The sequence below is a fragment of the Mercenaria mercenaria genome, chromosome 6, assembly GCF_021730395.1.
Source record: "Mercenaria mercenaria strain notata chromosome 6, MADL_Memer_1, whole genome shotgun sequence".
NCBI classification, from domain to species: domain Eukaryota; kingdom Metazoa; phylum Mollusca; class Bivalvia; order Venerida; family Veneridae; genus Mercenaria; species Mercenaria mercenaria.
The window spans coordinates 76,447,027-76,463,033 of record NC_069366.1 but is presented as its reverse complement, the minus strand read 5'-3'; the positions used below and the strand labels follow the sequence as shown (position 1 = coordinate 76,463,033).

The 16,007-nt window shown below is 33.1% G+C and overlaps 1 long non-coding RNA gene across 1 annotated transcript; it reads right to left on the bottom strand.

Moving 5' to 3' along the window:
* Window positions 1–521: 521 nt before the first annotated feature.
* On the bottom strand, window positions 522–5,043 carry LOC128557857 (uncharacterized). The gene is made up of 2 exons (XR_008371450.1): window positions 4,983–5,043; window positions 522–3,501 (listed from the first exon to the last, which is right to left on the bottom strand). It is a non-coding gene; the product is annotated as an uncharacterized LOC128557857 (long non-coding RNA).
* Window positions 5,044–16,007: the final 10,964 nt, after the last annotated feature.

Genomic DNA, 16,007 nt, shown 5'->3' with positions numbered 1-16,007 from the left:
GCCATATGTAAATGTGCTATAATCGAGGATCGCTGTATGTTGGCACAGTTTCTTCAACGAAATTATCGATCGTGACTGTTCCAAACTATATGGTGGTCTTCTTCATTTGCAAGCAATAACGGGAAGTAATTAGAAGTACTTTATTCAGTTAGAAGTACTTTATTCAATTGAATGGTATATCCTTTCAATGCTGTTTTGCTTCTATTTCGCGTCAAATTTATATATATATCAGTCACAGCACAATATTTTCATTATAACAGTGAAATAAAAGACAAAAGAATTAAGCGAAAAAGCTTTGAATTAAAAATTAAACTTACTTGGTTTCTTCTCGTCAATTCATTGAACGATGCATGATATAAATTTCGAGTATATTTGTTGAAAATGTTAGTAATTATCATTTCCTAATGCAATCCATTTAATCATCTCGCTATGTACCGTTTTCCTGTACGGCTAATGTTTATTGAAACTATATTTCCTGTTGATACTATTGTACTGGGCAGATTAAATAGATAATTAGCATATTTTCTGACGATTTTATTGTGTAATAACAACTATTCTTTCTTACTTCTTAATTACATGCTGGCAATGGATTATTTATAACTGTGTTTTGAAAGAGATGGTGTGCAAGCAATTTTGTTATGTTTTGTTTTAAATAAGATTATACAGAAATTATATACGGTTTTGACTACAGACCACATACATCTGTAGTAGGCTAATTAAAAGTAAAATGCATCCAGTAAAGGAACTTTTGAAACAGGCACTTTCTGTACTTTTTGTTTCTTATCACCGAGCTAAAACTATATACAGTCTACATTTAACTTTAGACTGTTGTATACATCAGGGAACCTTACGTGCGAAACAGTGACATTTGTTTGTTTATCTAACAAATCAAAAATAGTTACTTATGATATTGCGTACTCCATTATGTAGTAAATACGAAGTGAAAAGGTACAAAAATGATATTCACTGAGACAAATAACGAAAATGTTAGAGCTTTCTGTACGTTCAAAGTTACGCGAGAATATAGTCATGCTTAGCAAGTAATCATATTGTCCGGTCAAGTCGTTTGATTGGTTGACCAGTTCAGATTTCTTTATAACCATACTCACTCCGAAAGCAGTGTACCAGACAGTTTGTACGAAAAATAAATGCAAACATTTTGTCAATATCCAAATTTAGTTCTAACATTTATAAGTTTTTCTTTATATAAACATAGAAGGATTTTACCGTGTATTGTGTTGTTGATTAGAACACGTTTCGCAAAATGACCAACTTTTATCTATTCCGGTTTACTCCCTCGTATTTAAAACCGCATTTTATTCCAGACCTGGTGTAATTCAAACGTGTTAGAATGGACATAGATTTTAGTTTTGCGTGCTTTGGTGGCGAATGAAACACGTTTTTGTTTTTGTTCAGATCGTCGTAATTAATCACTCAGGCCTTCGGCCTTCGTGATTAGGTTACTACGCATCTGAACTCAAAACCGTGTTTTATTTGCCAACAAAGCATGCAGAACTAAAGTCTATTTCCCAAATAAACAAGAGCTGTCGTAGGACAGCAACGCTCGACTATTCAACAGCCTTGTCGATTGAATGAATACGAAAGTCGAAAAAGGGGCATAATTTAGTAAAAAAGCAAAATAGGGTTATGCAACCTGCATATGCTTATCAGCTCATGACAGTGGACAAGTGTGTGAAGTTTCAATCCATTCCCATTAGCGGGTACTGAGATACTTGCTTACATATTAAGAATTTAACCAAAAACTCCTTAGTTGAAAAAGGGGCAGAATTTTGTAAAATGCGAAGTTGAGTTATTGACCCCTTGCACTGCATGTCATAACATGACAGTGAACAAGTGTGTGAAGTTTCAATCCTTTCCCATTAGTGGATACTGAGATACCAGCTTACATACAAAAACTTAACCAAAAATTTCTATGTTGAAAAAGGGGCATAATTTTGTAAAAAAGCAAAATAGAGTTATGGGACCTGTTTTGTGCATGTCAGATCATGACAGTGAACTAGTGTGTGAAGTTTCAATCCATTCCCATTAGTGAGTACTGAGATACCAGCTTACATATAAAACCTTAACCAAATATTTCTAAGTCAAAAATGGGGCATAATTTTGAAAAAAGCAAAATAGAGTTATGGAACCTGTGCAGTGTAAGTCAGTTTATCACAGTAAATAAGTGTGTGAAGTTTCAATCCATTCCCATTTGTGAGTACTGAGATACCAGCTTACATACAAAACCTTAACCAAATATTTCTAAGTCAAAAAAAGGGGCATAATTTTGTAAAAAAGCAAAATAGAGTTATGGAACCTGTGCAGTGTAAGTTAGTTTATCACAGTGAATAAGTATGTGAAGTTTCAATTGCATTCCCACAAGTGGTTGCTGAGATACCAGCTTACATACAAAAACTTAACCAAATCGGGACGCGGACGCCGACGCGGACGCCGACGCATAGGCGAGTCCAATAGCTCTACTATTCTATGAAAAGTCGAGCTAAAAATGTGCATTCGTTAGATTACAGATTAAATAAACTGGTTAATAACGGTATCGTAGCTTATAAGGTATTTCATTTAAAACACTCCTTATATATGAAGTAGTTTATCAAATATGGTAACTTTATGTCTGCGTACTTCAAAACATATTACATACATGTAACTAACTGCATACTGAGATTGACGTTCCAAACACTTGCCAAAAATCGGTTCTTGCACTAAAGCCGTTTATAGAAACGCAACGTTCTATGTCAATATCAAGACATTACGTTCAGGCTATTAAGTGATCGACATTGGTGTTTGAAGTGATTATTGATAGCACTATAAGGATGTAATGAGTAGATTTGTTCATGCCAGTAACCACCTAGGTACGTCAAATAAGTGAAGTATCATGTCTTTCATATTGTAATAGCAAGGAAAATGGATTTTCGAGTTGAGGGACCGCTCAAACATCTTAAGACAGTGGTCATTTCAAGTATGTGTTCTGAAGCAAGCAGGCAGATACCAGTCAGGTGTAGAGGTTTGTGACTAGTTCCTTAATGGACGGTAACAGAACTCTTTATTTCATTACATTCAATATACATATAGGCTGTTTATCTGGAATCGTACTCGGAGCTGAATTATATAACAACTACAATTTTCAACTTAATCCTGTCTTTTGATACATTTTGGTATGTTTAATTAGACTACATGAGTTCTGATAACAGTGCTGATGTATTAGCGGTAGCTTAAAGAGCTTGTAGAGCTGGTTTTAATTTCCCATCTAAAGATGGGTTCGTTTTTCTCATCAAGGAGTATGATCAGTTTTTGTTTTGGATCTCCTTTACTAATAGTAACTTTACTATTGTGAGCAAGATAAACAATAAGTTCAACATCAAATATTCTACTCCTCATATTTTCTTCAGCTACGGTACGCATCGCAAATCTAAAAAGCTTTTGTCCATCTTCATTGAGCTCCATCGCTTTAAATTCATTCTCTAGATCTTCAGTTGTCAAGTAAATCTGAAATTTAGGATGCGTCTTTATTTTTATATATCATAATGAATGATGAATGGTTTTTTAATTGAACAGTTTAAAGTCGACGTCTCCACCATTTTGGTCGACAAATGGATCAACGTATTATTGGAATGATTTGTACTGTGGGTTTATCGAAGATCGGTGATTCTGTCTACCGCTTGATGTACCTTTTCTATATCAAGCTTTTTTTCTACATTTCTTATGACATATAACACAATACCTTTCATAGAATACACCAGTCTGTAGAACTCTCGAGGGTAGTAATGTGAACTATTTATTATTTCAAAGTAGCTTGATTACTCTGAGCATATTATCATCAAAGTAGTAAATGGCAAACATTTTTGACACGTATCTTGTAAAATCTTATTTACATTTTTATTTATAGTTGGATTGTTTTAAAACTTTCGCGCTATTTTATTTGGTATAGTTGGGGTCATTATGGCGCTTATCTTTGCTTTTCATGGTGAATGAAGAGCCATGGTGCCCTTACAGTATTCAGGCAAGGGCGGGTGCCTGAATATTCCCACCGATGTTCCGTTAACCAATAGCGTCCTCACATGAAAAAAGTCTACACCCAAAGCTAGGTTTCGAACCCAAAGCGGTAACAGGCAAATAATTTGAAATCAGCGTTATGAATCCATAGGCTACGGGGGCATCTTTCTAAATTACTGGACGGTTATTAAAGTAATTTGCATACTGTAGTAGTAAGGATCAAGGTTTTAGCTAAATTGGCCGCGTTTCCAAAGGGTTCATGTGCATGCACTATCGGAAAGATTTGCCTAGTACATGTATACCTCAAATGGTGCAGTCTGGCATTTATTTGATATAGTTTGAGCAACAATATTTGGCACGATGTCATCTTTTAAATTTGAAAGTATTCCAAAAAAGCAATTAAACAGTTAACAGTTTTCGTTATTTATAGCTGTTCGTTCCATTACTTCAGCAAAAATAAAAGCTGTTGACACTTAGTTTTGCGAGCGAAGCGACCCTTTAAGTTTGACTAAATTACTGATGTTTCAATTCTAGGCTTACAAAATTGTAAGTTTTTAGGAGACTGGGAGGCCATGGCTTCGCTGTTGTATACTATCATGTATAACGCGTTTTTTTTTGTAAATAGAATTTGCATAAAAGGCACTCACAGAATCATTTTCATATCTTTCAATTGAAACTACTTACAAATATATGTATAATATACATTATAATCATCGAACTGAGCAACAATTATTTTAGGATAGATGTCTGTTCGGCTTGGACTACTCATAATTTAATTAAAATATTTATTAGAGATATCTTGATTGCGAAAAAAATGAAGTTAAAAACAATTTATACTGTACATGTATTTAGAGTTAGAAATAATGTTACCCGTTTTGTATAGAAACCAAAATTGTCAATAAAATGAGCCGTACTATCATTGTAGTGCGCTTTCTTTATTCATCCGATTAAGAGATAAAAATGAAAGAAATTACCCCGGACTCCTTTTCGTAATCAGCCCTTCTTGCTGTCGAAGATTTGCTCAAAAACGATTCTGAAATGAAAATAGTAAATCCATTTTCTTATCGAGCGTTGCGCAACCATTCTGAAATAAACTGTTGTCAGCAAATGCAAATCATGAGGCTGTGTGGGTGTCAAAGGCATCCACGTGTACTTTAAACAGCATACTATATTTCATACCCATTCTTAATCACAATTCATTTCTTACGTTTACAGTTATAGGAAAGTAAGCATTATTTGTGAGAAAAAATATAAATAGATTTTAAAAAGTTTACGACATCGAATCCCTCAACATTTTACAAAATTCGTTTGCCAAGAATAATCAAGGCCTCAAAATGTATGAGTTAAAAACAAAGCGATATAAAAATGTATATTCTATCTGATGGTCACACCAAAGCCATACCAAAAACTGTGCCGAAAGAAGTTGTTTCACTTTTGATGACGCGCACCTTGTGTTTACAAATGTACCTAATTTACATATTGACTGAGGCGTGCGGAATCGCATTTACCTTGCGGAATCTGCTGTTACAGAAATTTTTGTTAATATAATGCAGTCATTCTTTAGTATAAATCAAATGGCTGTGATAGTTAAAAAGAAATGACAGTCACCTTTCTTTAGCTAATCCATCAAAATAACGAAGCTGCTTTGCTGTCAAAAGTTCCCGTTTTTACTTACGGTGTTATGTTGAAATATTGCTAGCGTGAGATAAGCGATATGCGCTTCAGTTTTGCACTTGAGTTGTTGTTGTTGTCGTTGAATATGTAGCCTTAAGTACCATCTCTAGAAGAAGTCTAGTAATGTTTCCATGGTTTCAAAAATGTTGAAATCAACAATTTTCATTTCATTTTCCTGCTTTGTCCAACCTGAATATATAACAGTTATGGAGTGTGCTTTGGCATCCAAGTAAGATAAGATTACAGTTTCAAAATATGCTTTACCAATAAAGAATGAAATCTGATATTTCTATAACAAATCTAAGTCTTTTTATGATACTTAGCCTGCGTCTTGCTTCAACGCTCAAAGCACGTACCTAAAAATAGTAGCACATTTTCAGTCGTTCCTAAAAGTAATACCATTGTTATGATCTTGCATCTGTGAGAAAACAATTCTCTTATTGTAACACTTCAATAACAGAATTAATTCAAAATTTCCATTTAATTTCAATGATTATTAACAGAATGAAAATGATTACTTTACTGATTAAAATACAAGCGGCAATAAATTTCACAATCGTGTGAGGAAGAACCTTATAACAATAACATTCAATAATTACCTTATTCTATAGAAAATATTTAAAACAAATACATGAAGCTTATTATCGCGTTCTGCCAACAGAAAAGGAAGCAAACTTGAATATTTCCTCAAATGTTCCCAATATTGCATTGCTCATTTCACAAAAAGCTATGAATGAAATTAATTTTGTAATTTTGAAGCATACAACGTAATTAAGCATAAAATAGCAGACTCGGTTTGACTGAGTCTGTTCCTGAAAGGCTAATGTAATGCAACCCCCACCCCCTCACGCCCCCTAGCACTGGCTACGGCAGAATTCGACATACAGATAAATTATACAGCCGAGCTTAATCATGTTAACAGTGATCAAAAAGGGCTAGAAGATATAACAACACTTGTTTTTATTTAGTGTTTCTGTTTTATAGAAGAAATACTTTGACATACAGAAAATAATATTGTAATACATGTATAATGTTTCAGCACCGTTAAACATACGTAAGATATTTAGCTTGTACTGTTAAATCTACATACAATATAAACATATATTTTATTTTATTATATAGATTAAAACATAAACGTTAAATAAAGCAAACATATGAGGCATTTACAGAAAATTCCCATGTCTTTGCAATGTCAGCTAGACATTTACAAACATGTATTTAAGTCTGTGACACTGACCCATGGACGAATGCATCTACATAAAGAAATTGTTTTATCAAGAACGATGAACTTCCAATCCCAGAAATGCAGATGCCTTTTTCTTATTGAAAACCAAATAGAATTTTAAAGACTTCATTTCCTAACATCAATACCTTATCGTACCAATGTTTTAAATACAAACAAATATTTGATCACCGGTCGCAGTTGGTACTGTTTGTATTTCATCCTCTTGCCTAGAGACTCATGTCGAGACTCAGACTGTGTTTTGAGTGAGTTGTAGTTCGAAGAACGTATTTTGTCCCATATTATTCGAATCTAATTCATGCAAAATGTGAATTACAAACACGTTTGTATAACACGCATCTCATGGAATGGCTCGCATGGAACGGCAAAGCGAAAAACAACAAAAAAGTTGTTAGACATTCCAGTGAGTACCCCGCGTGTTTTTGTGAATATGACACATTCACTCTTATCAAACAGTTGATAAATTTACATACATGTTATAGTTTACCGTGGCTTAGTCATAATAATACAGAAATGTCCATTTTGTAGCCTTAATTGAGAAACATGTTGAACGATATGTCGTTTACAAACTCTCTATGTTTAATACCGCTCACGAAAACTGATGGTAAGTCAATCGATGTGTAACCAGTACCGTCATATATAATATGAAACAACATACCAAAATCTTAGATAATCTAATTAATTGTATATTTGTGTTTATATCAAATAAATCTTTTTGTCCTTATTCGTATAAAAGAGTTAGCCGGCACGTGAGCATCAATTCAACGGACTGATGGGCGAGAGTCAACCAATACCTGACGTAAGTTGACACATGGGCGTCATCCTACAGATGGGCGTCAGTCGACCGATGGGCGCAGCCGACAAATGGTGTCAGTCGAAACATGGGCGACATTCGACAAACCAGCGTCATACAACACACGGGGAAAAGTAGTTCTTTGCTAACTGACCGTCTTCCTATTCCTTTCAAATGTGACTTTGCATGTCTTTGTTTTACTATAAAAACTATACTTAAATAAATAAACTATTTATATATCAAAAGCATTTTTCCAAACAGTCGTACTACATTTTTGCTTCAAGCATGCTTCATTGTGGTAGTTGTTTAAACATGCCTGATAACAGCATTGTAAAATCTTAATTATTCTATGCGCGTAAGCTGCTTTTTTACAAATGTATGATACGTTGATATTACATGAATATTTAATATCTCGCACGAAAAATAAGAAATAGTGGGTTTTAGACATCATGTTATTTGTCAAAGCGCAAGCTATCCTGATCATCAAACTAATTGTAATAGCCTGATGCTTGTTATTTAGTTAGAATACTGTCTCGATGTGCACATGCCATGAACAATCAGACTTCTTAATATTACTAATATATTAGTATGTTTGAAAAATATCTTATGCCTCGCCAGACAAACTGAAATTTAAAATCGTGACATTCACCATTAGATAGCAGCTGAAGGTAGCCGCCTTTAATTGCTTGAAATTATTATTACAGTCATCTTCGAAAGTACAATTTTCCGAATCTTTCAATTATTCGAATAGTAACCCGGAGCAGTAAACTTAATTTGATAATGTAAAGTAACTGTGTAATATTGTGGGAATTTAGACTCTCAAAATTTGCTATAAATCATAGTCTGTTAAATTAAATACACATCTGTATATGACATTTTTGAAAACGCCCATGTAAATAACATATTTTTAATCAAAATTGCAAAAGCGTCAGAGGCGCATTTGAAATGACATAAACATTAACATGTTTAAATTAGTTTTATCTCAGTTTTTACGTTCTGTTTCTGATGTCAGATAAATTGTATTTAATACTTCGTTAAAATGCAAATATTTCATCCCCCAATCATGAACGACGAGTTTTTACAATACGAATCACAGAGTTATATTTCTAGCCACAGTTTTATGAACTGACTTTGAATTAGTATCGCACCTGTTTTCAGTCATGAAGCACAGTACAACTTCAGTGACAACTTATAAAACACAAGGTATATACCAGGCACATGCTGTTTTACATTAACCTTTTGTAATATAACGGGTGAGAATAAACAGAATAAAAACAAGGCAAATTAGAAAACAACAGACCATGATAAATAACAAAATAACTTTCTAATTTTTTGTATCATGTTCAACCGAAAAATAAATTCTACATACTATCATACTTACGAACGATTTTATAGATTAGATAAAATGGTAGGCAATTAGAATATCAAATAAATGAAACTGAAATGAGTTAAAACCGCTTTCACACATGTAGGTAAACCACTTAAATGCTTGAAACCAGAAAGAATACTTATTAATTTTATTATTGCATGCTTTGAATACACTCTATAATTAAGCGGTAGCTGAACCTGTTAAATTTGCTATCAGATAAAAAACTTAATTGCACCAATATTTGATTTATTCCGTCGAAAACAAGTAGTTCTTAGTCAAGTAAATTGCTCTTTTCAAAATCGTCCGTAACAACCAATTTGAAATGAAGCAATTCTTGCTTCGAGAATCTTATAAACGTATCGGCTGACAAGAAACATTCAGAACAGTTTCGTCAGTTCCTTATGTGCAAGTATACAAACTTGACACTGAATTAATCGTTTCTAATCTAAGTGACTTTTGACAAGAAGTGTCGAATTTGTCGAAATGTCATCAGCCAATTTCCAACATCCTGCGGTGCTTACTGAATACATGGTGAAAGAAGGATTGTCGATTGGTCGTGCTGTTTGATTACTGTTTAATTACAGTTTTCCGGACATTGCCCGTAATAATCTTGGGTTGTGATGCACTTTGAGTACGTTTCACAAGGCGTTCTATAAAGTACTGCTATATAGATTTATCTAACACGATCCAATTCATTTTACTTTTAAACACAAAGAGGCTGACAATTGTGCGTTATTATACAACAATACATTTTTCCTACGTCACAATTATTACGTCATGGCGTAAAACGGTATAGCGGCGCGATGGAAAAGAAACCAGTAGAAAACAGGCAATTATTTGATGGATTTCGTCAAGGATGTACATTTTTGGTTGCGGGTTTATCCCGCTACCAAAGTTAGTGTATTTCTGACACTCATAGCATCTTTATTTTATTCCGAATCACATCCAAAGGATGTTCATGTGCTACACAAAATAGTCCCATTCATGAACAATGCGGATGAATTATCAATGAACAAGCAGTTCTTATTCAACATGTATGCACTCACACTGACCATTTAGATTATATAAGATCTCTCAATGATAAAGTATTCCAGCCCATGGTTTCATCACAAGCTGGGTCAGGTTCATCTTAGATATGAGGCACATTAAATTTGTATTTGTTTCTCATTCATGTCTATTCAAAGACTGGCATTTAAACAGAAATAAATCTACCAAAAACCCGCAACCATCAGACATTTCAAGGCTTTGATTAGTAACGTGTTAGAATCGAAATAATACATCTCATTTAGTGACTTGCTCTGGAATGAATTCATTGTTTGCTGTTCAGATGCAAATTATTATACTAGTATCACTCTTGGTGCGCCCTCGTGATATAATTCCTTCGCATCTGAACTTTAAACAATGATTTTATTCAACGACAAATTACAAAATGAGATATGATATAGTAAGAAAAGTTTGGTTTGCGATTTGATGGTACCATCATCTACTGACATAATATGTTTATACTGCGGTATTTTATTTTATAAATATCGACTGTATAAATACAATTGTATTTACAGAAAAGAGTACTTTCAAATTTTTTCTTTATAGTATAGTTTGGAATCGAAAGTAATTTAGTTCACGAAAGGTATATGACACTATGCAACAGATTTTTAAAACTTAAAACTATTAGCTATTTAGCCTCCTCTGTGAAACATGATACAGTCATTCCTCTTTACGGGCGTTAAAGTCTCGCGCTAAATTCATTGCCAGTTATAATAATGTGATAATGCATGAAGTGGTTCAACAACATAAACATTTCCAGCTCAAGTTTTTACTATTAATAGGTACACATGTAATAATAGAAGATAATGTCTGACAGAAGACAGAACATAATGCAAAAATAATAAGATCTACTTAAATCAGCATCAAATGCCAAAGAGTGGCATTTAGAATGACCATTGGGAAAAGAAATATAGACACTAATGGTTATCGATGCTTTCACCGATGATTTTAAGTTACAATGCACACATGGTTTTGATACATTCCTTAAGGTTTACAGATAATGAAAAAAACAATGAAATTATCTCACTACGGACCATCTGGCCTTATGGGTTATTTTAGTTTTTAACTTATTTTTAACTTGGGCCCGGACCATCTTTGCGATTCTAGGAAAGGCTCAGGGATCATTTTAGTTAGACCTAGGAACATCAGTGCGATTTCTAGGAAATGCTTAAGCATTTATTAGTATTTTTATATAATTTCACTAATAAAGAAACGCTAAAAACATACATTTTAGTTGCAAGCGGTATTTACCCTAACGTAATTTCATATAGATGAGAAAAAAAAATCATGTCAAATAGTGAAGGAGATTGCAAACTGAATTTTACAAGAACAATCTGGATAAGAAATCGGTCATTCAGTCATTTGATCACGCATGTCACAATATAATTACTAAATAATAAGAAGTTCTAAGAGAGAAATTAGTCAATACAATGTTGCTTGAATTCATTTAGAAAAGGTATTCCTAAAGTTTGATGGTGTAAGTACATTTGTGTAATAGACTGATCATTGATATGCCATTGCAACACTTTACATGAGTAATAACATAAATAATTTGCAGCTGTTGCACTAAATAAGTATATAAAACATATGTATTAATTAAATAGACATAAAATATTCTAAATTGTTCTATATCTAGCATCTGTCGCACTTGTATAATAATTAACTTTATTTTCAATGATTTGAAAGGATGTGTTACGTAAACTGTTCAATATGTGAAACCAACTTTGCGTAAACGACTACTGTTTAAATATGTATGTGTTATTAAGGTGTAGACATCGCAGCTTGTAAATATCATTTGGTCTGATATTGCAATGTTTTAAACCTTCCGGGAATTACCAGAATAACTCTGTCTGTAAGTATGGATGGGTATATCAAGAGAAATGCCAATATCCCTTGGTATGAATAGTTTTGTTTGAAATATATATGCCTCGGTATGAAAAAAATTGACTGGGAATCTCAAGGGAAATACATATATATCATGATATCAATACTTGAAGAGAAATGCCAATAGTTGAACAGGGAAATCTCAACAGAATTTCCAACATATTGCGATGCCAATAGTTTAATCGTGAAATCGCAAGGAAAATTCCAATATATCGCGATATCAATAGTTTAATCGGGAAATTTCAAGTAAAATGCCAAAGGCCTCGTTGAAATATATTGCTGTTTAGTTTAACATGTATCACGTGGAATTATTAGCTTAATTTATTTCACTTAGCTATACAGACGGATCGGCATGTTACACTAACCAAAACATTTTTGTGAATGTGACATTGGTAGTGTAATATGCCAGTCCGTCTGTCCTTGCCGTTATTGAACACTAACTTTACATTGCTTTATAAATTCACTCTGCGTGAGAAGTTTCTGTAGTCCTGGTCAGTATAAAAGGCTTATCAAAGCCACTGCTGATTTATGAGACATGAACATAGATTTTAAATGTAAATTTATTTCGTCAGTAAATTCAGACATTACAAGTAGATTTTCCGAAATAAGATGCATTATTACGGAATATATTTAATGTAGGTGTTATACTTCGGCCCATTTTTTTTTTATTCACTATAAATGGCCAAATGTCCTCAACATTTAAGAGAGTTCTGCACTTTAGCAGACATGTGCATGAAATTTATCATATACCGTGTATTAAGTGTCTGCGCTACTCTCTTTCGTATGGTTAATGTTTGACATTAGATATGTTTTGAAATTTGATTCAAATATTTCAAAATACTCACATATTAATATACAATAAGAATAAATGTAATATGGATTCTAACTAATACCTTGTGAATTAGCGACCTATTGATTTTATTTTGCCATATGTTTGAAAATATGTAAATATTCATTTATGAAAAGTTTAAGTAAAATCAATTCGTGGAAATTGTTCTTGTAAAAACTTTCCCATATCAGCCAGCTGTGAAAAATGACTCGTATAAAAATCAGTTTAACAAAGTATTAATTATATTTATACTAGTTGACTATCTGAGGGATAAACTGATACCTAAAAAAGTAAGAATATAAGCTACAGAAGTTCATCACTACTTTGTAATACCTTTTAATTATGCAATTTATTATCGAGTCTACATCATGAATGAACATATACATAATTATGTAAATGCTTTTCAACAGGAATCAATGAGCAATTCAATTCTCAAAACAAAATCATCGAACACAGCATTTTATATCGAAACAACCATCTGCCCATGTAATGACAGTATTATCTGACAATATGCAACATAAAAAAAGTTTCATGTTGTTACTTGTTAAAAATACAGCTAAATTTATCAGTAAAACACATCAAAAAGCAAAATTTTGCGAAAAATGTTGATAGAGATTATGAGTATTTTAACGTTTCAGTATCACACTGAGACGAAAAGCGCTGACGAATACAAGTTGATTCTCTCTTGTGATTGCAAATAAATTGACAGAACTATTTTGTTTAGTAATTACAAATCTTTTTTCTAGTTATTTTTCCTTGGAAAGAAGCAAGTATTTGATCCATTTGAATAGAAATAACATTCAGAGATGCCAAAACAACGTTTTAACAACATTCGAGTACTTATAAAAAGATATTAATCAAATTTTGCACGGAAAATAGAACAGCGGTCTTGATGCAATATCTGCTTCAGGAACAAAACTTTTAGCTCTGGGTTATTCTTACATTTGGCATAGTTCTTTATTCATTTTCCCCAGTATTATAAATATTATTTCTGGATGACTGAGGTTAGGTGCTCACTATGTCTTTGGCCCGCGGCCGCACCTTGCGATGCCCCACTGTGTTTTTTTCACAATGTGTTAAATGTTACAATGATTAACCACTGCACGTGTTTAAGAGGAATACAGATTGTAAATAAAACTGTTTGAATTAAGCTATGAATATTTTCTCTTAAGAGTTTATGTGTATTAAAGTTTTAGTTAATGGCTATTGTTTTCTCTATCAGCATAAGTGATATTATCTGCCACAACCATTTAGTAAATGCTGTTAGCAATCTCAACTAGAATCAAGAACTTCGCATTAAATAAATTGATTGCGAGTAACTAGAAAAATCCTAATATCAATTGACAATAACAGTGTTAAAATAGTTTTTGCTAATCACAGATGGTAATTACAGCATTTCTGAAAATGTTTAATTATATATCATAGGGTAATTACGTGTACCTTCTATCTACATTGAAATTTGTTGTAATCCTTATCTTAGACGTTCTGAATACTGTCAAAATAACCTATGGGTCTTTTTGTTCATTAAAACGATTTCTAACAGAATACACTTAAAATAAAAATTGTCATAAAATGTTGCTTAAATGTGATTGACCACCTTTATAGAATTACAATGAAGTGCACAATAGTTGCCAGAAAACAGAAACTAAATCTGCTATACCCAACCCCACCATACATCTCAATGCTTTGATTTTTCTTTATTACACAACAAACTGCACAGTGTCATAAATTGTTTCAGGTGAATAACTTCACATGCCGAATAATGCTCATATAAGGTTTTCTGACTCTAGGTCAAATGCTTTTTGATATACGAGCGACACAAACTTCAAGGTCCTTTACGTATATTTCTCACTAGGTCAAAGGTCATAACTCTGGTCTAGCTGAGTAAATTCAAAACCAAAACGCAGATGCACTACCTAACTTGCTGAGTAACATACCGATAATTTTTCACAACCCTAGGTCAAAAACATTTTTAGATATACGTAACAAAAACATTTAGGCCCTATAAGCATATTTTTTACTAATTCAAGGGCCATGAATCTAGTTTTAATGAGTGAAACCTCAAATAAAACCCCTGATGCACAACTTCATATGGTGCATAATATTCCGGTATGGTTTCCTGACTCTAGGTCACGTACTTTTTGAGATACATGCGGTACAGACCTTTTAGGCCCTTTATGCATGTTTTTGACTGTCAAGGACCATTACTCTGGTCTTATTAAGTGAATTCCAAAATAGAATACCAAGTACACAACTCCACATGTTGAATAGTAAACTTATGATATTAAATGACTCTAGGTCAAATACTTTTTGAGATATGCACAACATAAATTCGTACGGACAAGTGCGAACATAAGTGCCCCCACCCCCAATTCCAATCTAAAAAAAACACGTGGGGGCGGGGCACAAAAAATAACGATATCATTTTTAGCCGATGACATTGAGCTTGAAGGCGATACATTACTATTTTCCAATAGTTCATGTGACTGTGAGTCGGCAGAATCATTACTCGACGTAACTGTTAAACTTGGCTGTCCAAAATGTTTTCGATTCGTGCAAGATGATTTCTTAGACACGAACTTCTTATAACTACTTCTCCAATAAACACCGTCACACCAACAACCTTAAAACGCAAAATTTGCATGGCCAAAATTGTCAATATAATTTCTTTCATATGCGCCATATCAGGGAACTTTGCACTTGCGGCGGCGAATCGTGAAAATTGCTTACTGTTATCGCGTGCTTAGCGATTTACTTGCGCACAAAATATTAATATGAACTCCTTCAATGAGAAGTATAACAAAAATGTACATACATAAAATTTGCTCCTTTATATTTAACTGTTTTGTGTGTGACACGGAATATTTAGATATTAATATGTTCTTGATATTAACTTGTGTATTGTTTAAATTTTTGCGTTCACACATTTATATATTTGTTTCTTTCAGCAAATGTGTTCAGATTAATACCAGTTGTACAAAAAGTGCTGTTGAAGGGTACATATGGCGAAATGATTATAACAATGATTGCTCAATTACTTCTGGGTGTAATAATGCCTCTTTCAAAGACTCTTTAATAGTGTTGTTGATATTGCTTTGAACATCACTCCACTGTGCTTTGGCCAATAATACTTTAAGTTATCATTTCGTTTGCTTTATCTGTA